The sequence below is a fragment of the Lithobates pipiens genome, unplaced genomic scaffold (assembly GCF_037356315.1).
Source record: "Lithobates pipiens isolate NorthernLeopardFrog02 unplaced genomic scaffold, aLitPip1_a1.2 Scaffold_16, whole genome shotgun sequence".
Taxonomy (NCBI): domain Eukaryota; kingdom Metazoa; phylum Chordata; class Amphibia; order Anura; family Ranidae; genus Lithobates; species Lithobates pipiens.
The window spans coordinates 108,541,302-108,554,128 of NW_027507748.1; positions in this window are offsets into that span (position 1 = coordinate 108,541,302).

Genomic DNA, 12,827 nt, shown 5'->3' on the forward strand with positions numbered 1-12,827 from the left:
TGTGATTTATACATATGTATATTAATATTTATATATGTGCACTGTGATTAACATATATATTTCTTCTCAGTTCATTTCAAGATTATTCATTAGCGCTGCACTTACCTTCCACATGCTGCACACAGAGGGCTTTTTTATCTTAATGCATAGAATGCATTAACCGATTCAGGACCGCCCACTGTACATATACTGTGGCAGGGTGGCCCGGCTGCGCAAAATAACATACCTGTATGTGATTATGTGCACGCGATGTAGGTGGCGCCAAGGAGTGCCGCTACCACTGGGATTGGCAATGGCCGTCGCAACATGCCTATCATTCACAGGAGAGATGGAGCAGTGTCTGTAAACAAAGCAGACCACTGCTCTATCAGGGAGCAAAGAAAGATTTTGTGTTTTAGCTAAGCTGAATCACGATCTCTTTTCCTCCAGTGTATCCACTCCCCCCACAGTTAGAAAGCACCTCCCAGGGAACACATTTAACCCTTTGATCGCCCCCTGGTGTTAATCCCTTCCTAGCCAGTGTAATTTATACAATAATAGTAATCAGTGGATTTTTTTTAGCACTGATCACTGTATTGGTGGTCACTGGTCCCCAAAAAGTGTCACTTATTGCCCAATTTGTCTGCGGCAATGTCGCAGTCCCGCTAAAAATCGCTGATCACCGCCATTACTAGTAAAAACTATTTTTAAAAAAATAGCCCAAAGTATATCCCATAGTTTGGAGATGCTATAACGTTTGCGCAAACCACTCAATATTATTGGGAATTTTTTTTGTACCAAAAATATGTAGCAGAATACATATTGGCCTAAATTGGTGAAGAAATTCCACTTTTTTCCATTTTTTTTATTGCATATATTTTATAGCAGAAAGTAAAAAATATTGTTTTTTATTCAAAATTGTCAGTCTATTTTGTTTATAGTGCAAAAAAATAAGAAACCGCAGAGGTGATCAAATACCACCAAAAGAAAGCTCCATTTGTGGGAAAACAAAGAGAAATCTATTTTGTTTGGGTACAATGTCGCACGACTGCGCAATTGTCAGTTAAAGCAACGCAGTGCTGTATCCTTCCAGGGCTGAAGTGGTTAAAATAAAAAACCTTCTGCCTTTATAACTCCTTTTAAATGGTTAAAAAAAAAAAGACACCCCTGGACTTTTTACTGAGCCTGCGTACATGAGATGCTGCTGTGTGCCTAGCTACCTGCACTGATTGAGGAAAGAACCTGTGGATATTCACAGTGGCCCCTGTTATAGAGTGACAACTGTCTCCCAACTGTATGCTTACAGTTTTACCCTGTAAAATTCAGTATATACGCAATATAGTAGAGACTATAAGTGGCTGTGCCTACACCTACACAAATTACAGCGGCATGCTTCACTATTCCCAGGCTGATCCAGAACAATGGTATGCAGCTGATGGGGCTGAAAAAAGGCTAGAGGAGATTGCAGATTTTTTCAGCCCCATCAGCTGCATACCATTGTTCTGGATCAGCCTGGGAATAGTTGTATCTTCTTTGCACTGAGATGCAAAGAAGATGAAAAAAAAAAACGTAGCAATTGTTTAGCTACATTGGAAAAATCTACTTTAAGAAAAAATTTGCAATATTTATATCTATCAATTGTCCATTTTCATAGCATTTTTGGGAGGTAAAATAACAAATGCATTTCAGATAAATAATATATTTTAACCAAATGCCCCGGGTCTCTGGAGTGGAGTGCAGGAAGTAAAATATACACTTGAAATTATATAATATATGTACACTTAGCAGTATGAAATAAACTAATGTATATATGTTTTAGAATAGCATGTGGACTTTTTCTTTACACAGGTTAGACAGAAAATACTTGTCGATATTACTAATTAATGAAGTAAGCCAGATAGCTCCATAATGATCAGCTATGGTTTGATACTGTGTAGCCTGGGACATAGGTGTAAATAATTAAATATCCCTAAACTACACACACAAGAAATATCAGCAAATTACTACCCCCATGGTACAAAAATAAAAAATAAAATAATCTATTGCTAATAAAACATCACATGTGCTATCTTTATCCTGTACAACAGCTTCACCTGATGCAGCTATTAATTAGCCCAATTACATTCCTAACACTTTGCTGGAGTAAGCAGTTTTATTTTGGGCTATCTTCACACACCCTATTATTTCCCATTTCCTATCAACAGTTCCTGGAGCTGTAGAAAGTCTATTTAATGCCCTAGGGTTAGTATTATCCATTGTCATTTCCTATGTATACAGGGAAAAGCAAGCAGTAAAAAATACTTCATTACTAACATTGGGACGTGTGCTATTAATAAATGACCAGCCGCGAGAAGGTGTACATATACTGATACTGTAGGATGGGTTTACCAATGGAATATAAAATGTTCACTTAAAGGGTAACTCCACTTTGCATGGGAAACAAAATATTAACCATTGTGGCACGAGTCATATTATAATATATTGTTATTAAAAACGGAAAATCTATATCAAATATTTACCATAATTTTCCTTTACTGATGGACTCCATGGCAGCCTACATATGGGTTAATCCCGCCTCTCATACCTCATAGGACCCCACTCCCATAAATCTTTGCTTCTGTACAGAGACTGTGTTCTGTAATCTAGCCTACTCCAGCAAATGGGAGGGAACTCCTGCTGCCATGGAGTCCATCAGGAAAGGAAAATTACGGTAAGTATTTGATATAAATTTTCAGTTTTCCTAACAGACTCCATGGCAGCCTACGTATGGGAAATAACTAGCCATACACACCCGGGTGGGAAATTGCTGGTTAACGAAAAAAAGGTTTAATTGGCACCGTCAACAGATAAGACATGTAAACCAAAATTAACTGAAGACAAAGAAGCCGGCTCAACACAATAATGCGTCATAAAGGTATTAATTGATGACCATGAGGCCGCTTTACAGATCACTTCCGGGGAAACATGACGAGCAGCTGCCCATGATGTGGAAACGCTCCTGGTAGAATGAGCAGTCACCGCCTCCGGAGGAGCCAAACCCTTAGCTTTATAAGCCCCTTGAATAGCCTGAACAATCCAAGCTGCAATGGTTCTTGAAGAAGCACACAAGCCTTTATTCTTTCCATGAAAGTAAACAAAAAGATGATCAGAAATCCGAAAAGGAGCTGTGGCTTCCAAGTACTGTTTTAGAACTTCTCCAACATCTAAAGGGTGAATGTTAGAATCTTCGGAAGTCCGAAAAGTTGGAAGAACAATCTCCTAGTTCTCATGATCAGGAAAGAACGTCAGAAAAGGTTCTTTGCAACCCAGAGAACTGATCTCGGAGACCCTCTTGGTCGATGTTATGGCCACCAGGAAGGCAGTTTTGAGAGAAAGATCCTTAATAGATAATTGACCCATATGCTCAGGCCTTTTCTCTGAAAAGAAATCCAGGACAAAAGGAAGATCTCACTTGTAGAATCTTGTTTTTTTGGGGGTCTGGGTCTTATTGCTCCTCTGAAAAACTGTCTGATAAGGTGTTTGGCCCAGGAGACGCCAGTAAATGCCGAAATTTGAACACGTAAGGAACTCACTGATAGGGATAGGTCTAGTCCTGTCTGCAGGAAACCCAAAATGTCTTGAATCTTTGGATCACTACAGGAACCCGGCCTTCTAGCGTTCAGTAGAGTAGCGATAGCAGTACTTGGACACCCTAATGCTTCCAACCTTCCCCTTTCAAGAACCAGACCATCAGATGAAGATGGGACGGCATGGGTGAAGAGATGTTCCCTGCAGCAGGAGATCTGCCCTGGAAGGGAGAGGAAATGGATCCCGAAAACTCAGCTGCATTAGGAGTGGAAACCATGGCCTGTTGGGCCATAATGGAGCAACTGTCACCACCTCGGCTTTCTCCCACCTGAGTCTTGAAAGGAATCGAAGGATAACCGGAACTGGGGGAAAGGCATAAGCTGTGCGAAACCTCCATTGATCTGTCAGTGCGTCCATACCGAAGGCCTGGGGACAACGACACCTCATGTAATATTTCTCCAGCTTGAAATTGCACGGGGAGGCAAACAGGTCCACTTCTGGTAAGATCCCCAGAGACAGAATCCCTCGGGATGGAGAGACCACTCGTTGTTGTCCAGGGAGAACCCTCGAGAGGAAGTCCGCCTGTCCGCCTGGACATTCTGAATTCCGGGGAGGTAAACCGCTGTCAGATTCTCCAAGTTCATCTGAGCCCAGGACATGATCAGGCTTACTTCCTTCAGTAGAGAGAGAGACTGCAGGTGTCCCCTTGTCTCTTGATATAAGATACTGCTGTCGTGTTGTCCAGCCTTGGGAGAATCGAGGCCCCCGAAATCAGGTGAGGAAAAGCTTGAAGAGCACGGAGAGCAGCACGAAACTCTAGAACATTCGAGACTACGTCTCGAGCTGGAAAATCCTATACGGCTTGGGCTATTCCTGACAGACAAAGGGCGCCCCAGCCCCTGTTTCTGGCGTCCGTCATTACCGTGATTCAAGAGACAGGGGCTATGGAATGGCAATTGAGGAGGTTCTTCCATTGAAGCCACCAAAAGAGACTCTCCCGCATGGAGGGGGTTATCCTGACAAGATGGTCCCGAGACCCTGGGTCCTACTGTTGAAGAAAACCCTTCTGAAAGGGACACATCCTCCATTGTGCCCACTTTATCACGGGGGCTGTGGACACCATGGTGCCAATAATCTTGAGGCACTGCAAAGCTCTGTGAAGAGGAGAATGCAATGCAAACTGAATCCTGCATTGGATCACTGGAATTTTCTCCACAGGCAGGGAAATAGTACTCTTTACCGTGTTGAACTGGGCTCCGAGGAATATCAGAGACTGAGTTGGATCCAAATTACTTTTTTCCCCGTTCAACAGCCAACCGAATTCCGTGAGTGTAGAGATGACCTGAGTTCGATGTATCAGCAGCTGTTCTCTGTCTTGAGAAAGCAAAAGTAGATCGTCCAGATAATGGTGTAACCGGATACCTTTGATTCTGATTAGCGCTACTACAGCCAGTAAAAGCTTCGAAAACACTCGAGGCGATGTTGTAAGCCCGAACGGGAGACATACAAATTGAAGATGTAACTGGCCCACTGCGAACTGAAGATACTTCTGAAACTCTTTTGCAATCGGAACATGAAAATAATCATTGTATTGTCTGACGTATTGTTAGCAATGTTTCCATCTTGAATTTTTCCTTCTTGATGAAGGAGTTCAGATGCATCAAGTCGATGACTGGTCTCCAAGAGCCATTCTTTTTGAGGACCATAAAAAGGGGGGAGTAGACCCCTTGGAATCTCTCCTTGGTTGGGACCGGAATGGCAGCACCTTGAGCCAACAGGGAGTCTGTGTAAGCCAGAAGTACCTGTTTTTTTTCTTCTATAAGTGGTAGGATTGTAGGAACAAACTGATGAATGGATGGACTGTTGAACACCCAAGAATGACCTGAGGAGACCATCTTGACAGTCCATTAGTCTTGAATCGAAGCTGGCAGACGTGCCGGAAATGGAGTAACTGAGCCCCTACTTGCTCCGTCTGGACAGGCCCCATATCAAAAGGACTTGGAAGCCTCTCATCCCCCTGATGTGGTTGACTTAGAGGATTTTTGGCCTGAAGACTGAGTTCTTCTCCAGTTCTTCCTAAATTCCCGACCAGGCCTGTAACGGCGAGCATCTCTAGCACGCTCCTGTTCTTGTCTAGGTTGAACTTTCCTCTGATTCAAGAGGCGACGTTCCTGAGGTAAGAACCTTGATTTACCTCCAGTAGCATGGGTAATGGCAGAATCAAGTTTATTCCCAAAGAGGGAGGACCCTTCAAAGGGAATCTTATGCCGCGTACACACGACCGGACTTAGGTCCGACAGACTTTCGACGGAGTTCTGACGGAGTTCTGACAGAGTTCCGACGGACTTTCCGAATGAACGGACTTGGCCACACACAATCACACCAAAGTCCGACGGATTCGAATGTGATGACGTACGACCGGACTAGAATAAGGAAGTTCATAGCCAGTAGCCAATAGCTGCCCTCACATCGTTTTTTGTCCGTCGGACTAGCACACACACGAGTGGATTTCTCGGTAGGAACTGGGTCCGGCGGAGTTCTTTCGGAAAAATTTGAAACATGTTCCATTTCTAAAGTCTGTCAGACTTTTGCAAATCAAAATCAAAATCGCTGCAGCCCACACACGATCGAATAGTCTGCCGGAATCATTCCGTCAGACTTTTGATGTTGAAAAGTCTGGTCGTGTGTACGCGGCATTACACCATGCCTGTTTAGAGGCAGGATCTGCAACCCACGGACGAAGCCACAAAGAGCGCTTCACAGTAACCGAGGAGAGCATGACACGTTCCACTAGGCGGATAATATCAAGGGATGCTTCTCCCAAAAAGACCGATGCCAACTTCAGTTTATGTACTGGTGAACTCCGGATCAGTTCTTCATAAACATTTCCCAGAGCTGCACCAACATCATCTGTCCAAGACTCCATGGCTTTAGACAATGCCGCAAGAGCCAGAGCTGGCTTACAGGCCATGCCTGCAGTGATATAAATACGCTTTAGGTCGGTGTCAATCTTCCTCTCTAAATCATCCTTGAATGAAACGGTATCTTCAAGAGGGAGTGTAACATGCCTGACCAGACGCATTAGTGCCGCATCAATAAGAGGGGCTGAATCCAGATATTTAACGTCTTCACTCTTAAACGGGTTTATTTTGGCAATCTTGGAAATGAAGGAGTTCTTCCTCTCCACTGTTCCCCATTCGTCTGAATTAATCTCCCCGAGCTCACCCAAGAAGGGGAAATTCGGGCAATCCTTCTTAAGGTGTTTAAAGTACTTCCTCTGTTTAGAGGGTGCTTCCACTGATTCTTACCATTTTAGAGCATCCTTGACTGCTCTGACCAGCTGCGGAACAAGAGAAAAATCGAAACCTGCAGCAGATTCATCAATCTCACTGTCCGAAGACTCGCTTGAAGCAACACTGTGTCTGGAAGGATCCGGAATTACAGGGTCTGCGTCTACATCGACTAGAGCTGTAAAAGAGGGAGGATTAAACATCCGATCAGACTCTGCTTTGTTCAGAGATTCTTGAACCACCTTCCCGACCAATGCTTCCACTTGCTGGTCTCCGCCTTCTCTTTCCTTCATAGCTCTAGAATAACAAGACTCACAGAGGGATTTACACTCTGGAACGTGAGCTTTACAACCCCAGCAGGCTTTCCTCTCTGAGCGTCTGGAATTGTGGGCTGAATGACGACCAGATCTTGACCTATCTTTACAGTGTCTGGAGGGTGATCTAGTGCGTCTAGAACTTGACGTAGAATGACGATGTCGTAATCTAGACTGGTCAGTATCTTTGCGTGCCGACAATTGGCGTTCAGACCTAGAAGGGCTAAATAAAGAAGAAAAGAATACAGCAAGAGAAACAAAAGTAGCTACCCAAAATAAAACCAGCAGAAGGAAATAATATTCCTAACTGCAGCGTAAGGGTTGGCCACTGGGGGGCGATGATACCTCCATAATGAAAAGTCTGTATGCTGGAGAGATTTGGAAACACCATAAGCATCCAAAGGGAATCAATAGTAGAGCTTACTGGCAAACAGAACATACCTCCGAGGAAGAAACACAGCACACCGGGAAGCTGCCGTTCTAATCCCGCAGAACAATCCCAACCATAGTTGTATCTGACAGCTATTTGAATGTTAGCACTGGTAGTGACGTCACCACGCCCCTCAGCGTTGGCCAGCGGAGTTTGCGCGCATGCACGACCGCCGCCATCCTCCGAAAACTGCGCACACGCAAACCAAGCCTCGATCTCCAACGAGGCCCACGCCTGCGCAGAACGAACGGAAAAGGCGGCGGACTGGAACGCAGATGCGCTTCAGCATCCATACATACCAGAAAATGGTAAAGGAAAGGACAAACAACACACAAAAACAGGCTGCCATAATGAAAAATAATTATGCCAATACGATACCGCCACGGCACGATCCCGATCCATCCTGACTGGGGGCACTTCACCCACTGCACGAACGGGACATCAAAACAGAGGCCTCCTGCTAATAGCAAAGGATGTATGGCTAAATTGCCGCTTGCCTGCCAATGGCAGGTTAGTAAGCTCTTCCTGGCATCGCATATGTCGTCCGTCTCCACCCGGCTAATAGCTGGGACTGCTGGAAGCCATAACCACCATCAGAATCTTCGTGCAAACAGCACTGGACCGGAACTACTCTTCATAAGGTAAGCAAACACCTTGGTCCTAGGAGGAGGACAAAAAAAGGAACACAGTCTCTGTACAGAAGCAAAGATTTATGGGAGTGGGGTCCTATGAGGTATGAGAGGCGGGATTAACCCATACATAGGCTGTCATGGAGTCTGTCAGGAAATGTCCTTTTCAATCTGCAGATCTATAATCTTCTGTAAAATTCAAGGCAATAAGGCAATTTGGAGGCTTCCGTACACAGCTGGTGTACAAGACACCCCCAGAGATATAATTTCCTGATTGTGTGATTGGCTCAATGATTTTCCAAGAAGTCTGCACAAAAAAAAAAATTCAGTTTTAATGAAATGATCCTAAAGGGCTAATCACTGCTAAAGAGATGCTACTCTCTTCATTAGAGCCCTGCAAGAGCATGAGCTAATTAAAAATGGAAAAATCACTTACATTAAGAATTAGTCCTGCATAATACATGATCTAACAGAGATATTCCTTCAGAGCAGGAACAGGTAGGACTCTGCAACATAGTTTGTTAAAATTCTTTCAACGTATATACTTCACCTAAAGGGGATTGTTTTTTTTCTCAGCAAAAGCGGAGTTATTCTTTAACTGCTTGCCGACCGCCTCACACCGATACACGTTGGCAGAAAGGCTCATACAGGCAAGCTAACGTACCTGTACATTGCCCTTTAAGATGTGGTCTGTGGGTCGGGTCGCGAGTCGATGTCCGCAGGGATACCCGCGATCGTCTCACGGAGTGGAAGAACAGGGAGATGCTAATGCAAACAAGCATTTCCTCATTCTGCCTAGTGACAGTGTCACTGATCTCTGTTCCCTGTGATCAGGAGCAGAGATCGGTGACGTATCACACGTAGCCACACCCCCCCACAGTTAGAATGACTCCCTAGACATACTTAACCCCTACACTGCCCCCTAGTGGTTAACCCCTTCACTGCCATTTACACGGTAATCAGTGCATTTGTATAGCACTGATTGCTGTATAAATGACAAAGGTGTCAAAAATGTCTGATTTGTCCGCCATAATGTCGCAGTCACGATAAAAATCACTGATCACCTCCATTACTAGTAAAAAAAAAAAATGATTAATAAAAATGCCATCAAACTATCCCTTAAACTATTTTGTAAACACTTTAACTATTGCGAAAACAAATCAATAAACGCTTATTGCAATTTTTTTTTACCAAAAATATGTAGAAGAAGAACACGTATTGGCCTAAACTGGAAAAAAAGTTATATATATATATATATATATATATATATATATATATATATATATATATATATGTTTGGGGGATATTTATTATAGCAAAATGTAAAAAAATAATGAATTATTTTTTCAAAATTGACGCTGTTTTTTTGTTTATAGTGCAAAAAAAAAAAAATACAGCAGAGATGATCAAATACCACCAAAAAAAAGCTCTATTTCAGGGGAAAAAAGGATGTCAATTTTGTTTGGGAGCCAAGTCACACGACCGTGCAATTGTCAGTTAAAGCGACACAGTGCCGAATCGCAAAAAGTGCTCTGGTCTTTGGCCAGCAAAATTATCCGGGGCTTAAGTGGTTATAATTGTGAAGCTGTGTTCACATCAGTTATCCAGTCATGTGATTTTTATTTTTCTGGTTGTATAGGTTAGAAGTTATTTTCATGTTGTTTAACCACTTGAGCCCCGGAAGTTTACCCCCTTCCTGACCGGTGTTCTGTCAAAAACTGTGCGGCCATCGGATAGTGTCCGCCCCGTACTGCGCAGGCACAGCTCTTGTGCAGTACGGAGGACAAGGAGACTCTGAAAGTCTCTGAAGAAGAACGGTGCATGTGCAGTGAGTTGAGGTGCAAGCCCCACCATCGAAGTGGACATACGGTAGCACATAGTAACAGGGCCCCTAGCAGGCTCGCTTCGCTCGCCACTCTTCATGCACGGCCTCGCTTCGCTTGGCTATTTTTTATTCTACCTCTATGTCCACTTGGATGGTGGGGCTTGAACCTGGACTTACGGTGCAGGTGCCGTTCATCTTTGGAGACATTCGGCGTCTCCTTGTCCTCCGTACTGCGCAAGCGCAGTGCAGAGCGGTCGCTATCTGATGGGGGACATTATTCGACGCATCACCGGCAAGCAGTTAAAGTTTATACATTTTCAAACTGATATTTTATATACAGAGCACTATAGATAAACCAAATAAACAGCAGCAGTAGTAGCCTGCTTTAAGACTGTCTTTTTCTGACTGACGTCACAGTCAAAGCCAAAAAGCAAATATTACAGCCTAAAGGAAACTAGCAAAAAGGAAAAGATGAACATAGGCAGGACAACTTTTGTATTGTTCTAAATCATTCACCAGTATATGGAATAGACATGGGCGCCTTAAAAAAAATTTGTTTCGTTCTGTTCCGTTTCGATTGGTAATAAAATTAATTCGTAATTCGTATTTCGTGTCCGAAATTCCGTTCTGTTTCGTATGAAATATGAAGTTTCGTACGAACGTTCTTTACCATGAATTTAAAGGCAAAAACATTGCTCATTATGCTTATTATGACTTGCAGAAGACTTCTGTGATAGAAGTCAATGCAAGTAGCCTGAAGACATCGGTGAAGCACTTTCATCCTCTCTGGGTAGGCTGCCAAGAAAAGAACAAAATGATACAATGTTTCTTCTTCAATGGGCTGAACTCCTTGTGTAGAAGTTCTCAGTTTAACCATTTAAAGACTAAATCTTTGACACTTGTTGCTTACAAGTAAAAATCCAGTATTTTCTGCTAGAAAATCACTCAGAAGCCCCAATATATATATATATATATATATATATATATATATATATATATATATATATATATATATATATATATATATATATATTTAGCAGAGACCCTAGTGAATAAAATAGCAGTTGTTGCAATATTTGTGACGCGGTATTTGCGCAGAGGTCTTTCAAACGCAAGTTAGCCCTTTTTTTTTTTCGGTCGACCTCTAGAAAGCACTGACATTAGCAGCGTGACATACAGCAATGACAACTGCAACCGCTATTTTATTCCCTAGGGTCTCTGCTAAAAAATATATATATCATTTTTGGGGCTTCTGAGTGATTTTCTAGCAGAAAATAGTAATACTGGATTTTTACTTGTAAGCAACAAGTGTCAAAAAAGATTTAGTCTTTGGTTAAACTGAGAACTTCAACACACAGCCCATTAAAGAAGAAACATTGTATCATTTTGTTCTTTTCTTGGCAGCCTGCCCAGAGAGGATGAAAGTCCTTCACTGATGTCTTCAGGCAGCTTACATTGACTTCTATCACAGAAGTCTTCTGCAAGTCATAATAAGCATAATGACTGAAAAACGCGGTAAAAAAACGCCGCAAAAAACGCTGATCCAAAATGCGGAATTCGTAAACAAAAGTTCGTATTCCGTACAGAATTCGGACGCACGGCAATTCGTATTTCGGCTCCTCCCGAACGTACGAATTTTGAGAAATTCGTACGAATTTGAGATTCGTACGAAACGAATCGCACATGTCTAATATGGAAACTAAAAACCATGGGCACACAACAACGCATGCAACATGTAGTAGACATGTGCATTCGTTTTCGTCCGAAATTTCGGGTATTTTCGTTATCGTTTTAACAAACGATAACGAACGAGCAGAATCCAAAAACTGAAAAATCCGACATAAACAAATGTTTTATTTTCATTTTCGTTGTGACAACAGTTTGATATAGATAGGAGATTCGACATGACACTGACAACAACAATTTGTGTCCATCGAACCTGTGGTCGAATGTGCCTAACCTTAGCTCTATTAGTCTAAGATTATTCTACATAGAGAGAAAAGATTCAACATTATAGAGACAATAGCGAAAAAGGTTGAATGTGCCTAACCTAACTCTATTAGTCCAAGATTATTTGACAGAGAAAAAAGACGGACATTTATGGTCAAATACTCCACCCATGGGCTATAGAAGAATTCTAATGTTGGTTGACTAGTAAAAATAATTAATAAATATAAGTATTACTTGCGTCATACATTAGAATTCTACTATAGCTTGTAGGTGGAACATTGGACCGGAAATGTACGATTGCGGCGCCGTACAGTTTAGCTGCTTCGTTGAATCTTCTTAGAACATTTGACAGACACCATAAGCCTTCAATGACAGATTCGACCTTAATTATTTCGGATTTTCGGACCAATGCATTTTTTAACGAAACAAAATGAATAAAAACGAATTTCCGGAGTAACTAAATAAATGTATTTTTCGGACGAAAACGAAATTCCGAAACAAAATATTTCAGTGTGCACATGTCTACCGTGTAGTGTCATTGAGAAAGCTGCTGTCTTTTCCTCTTTTTCACAGTCACCCCTCTGATGACACGCATGCACATCATTACACCTTCACTGCATGACCCGGAGTCAGCTGGTGACGTCAAAAGAAGATGGCAATGTAGTACTGGGTGTGCTGCAATGAAGAATAGGATCCCTAGGCAGCACCACTGGATCGTCTAGGGTCTTGTGACCCTGATTTTGGGGAACAACCCGAGTATACAGGTAAGAGAGGAAGGAAGAAAAATAGTGGGGAGGGCGAGTTCTCCTTTATTATAATATTAATATTTTTAAAAACCCATGC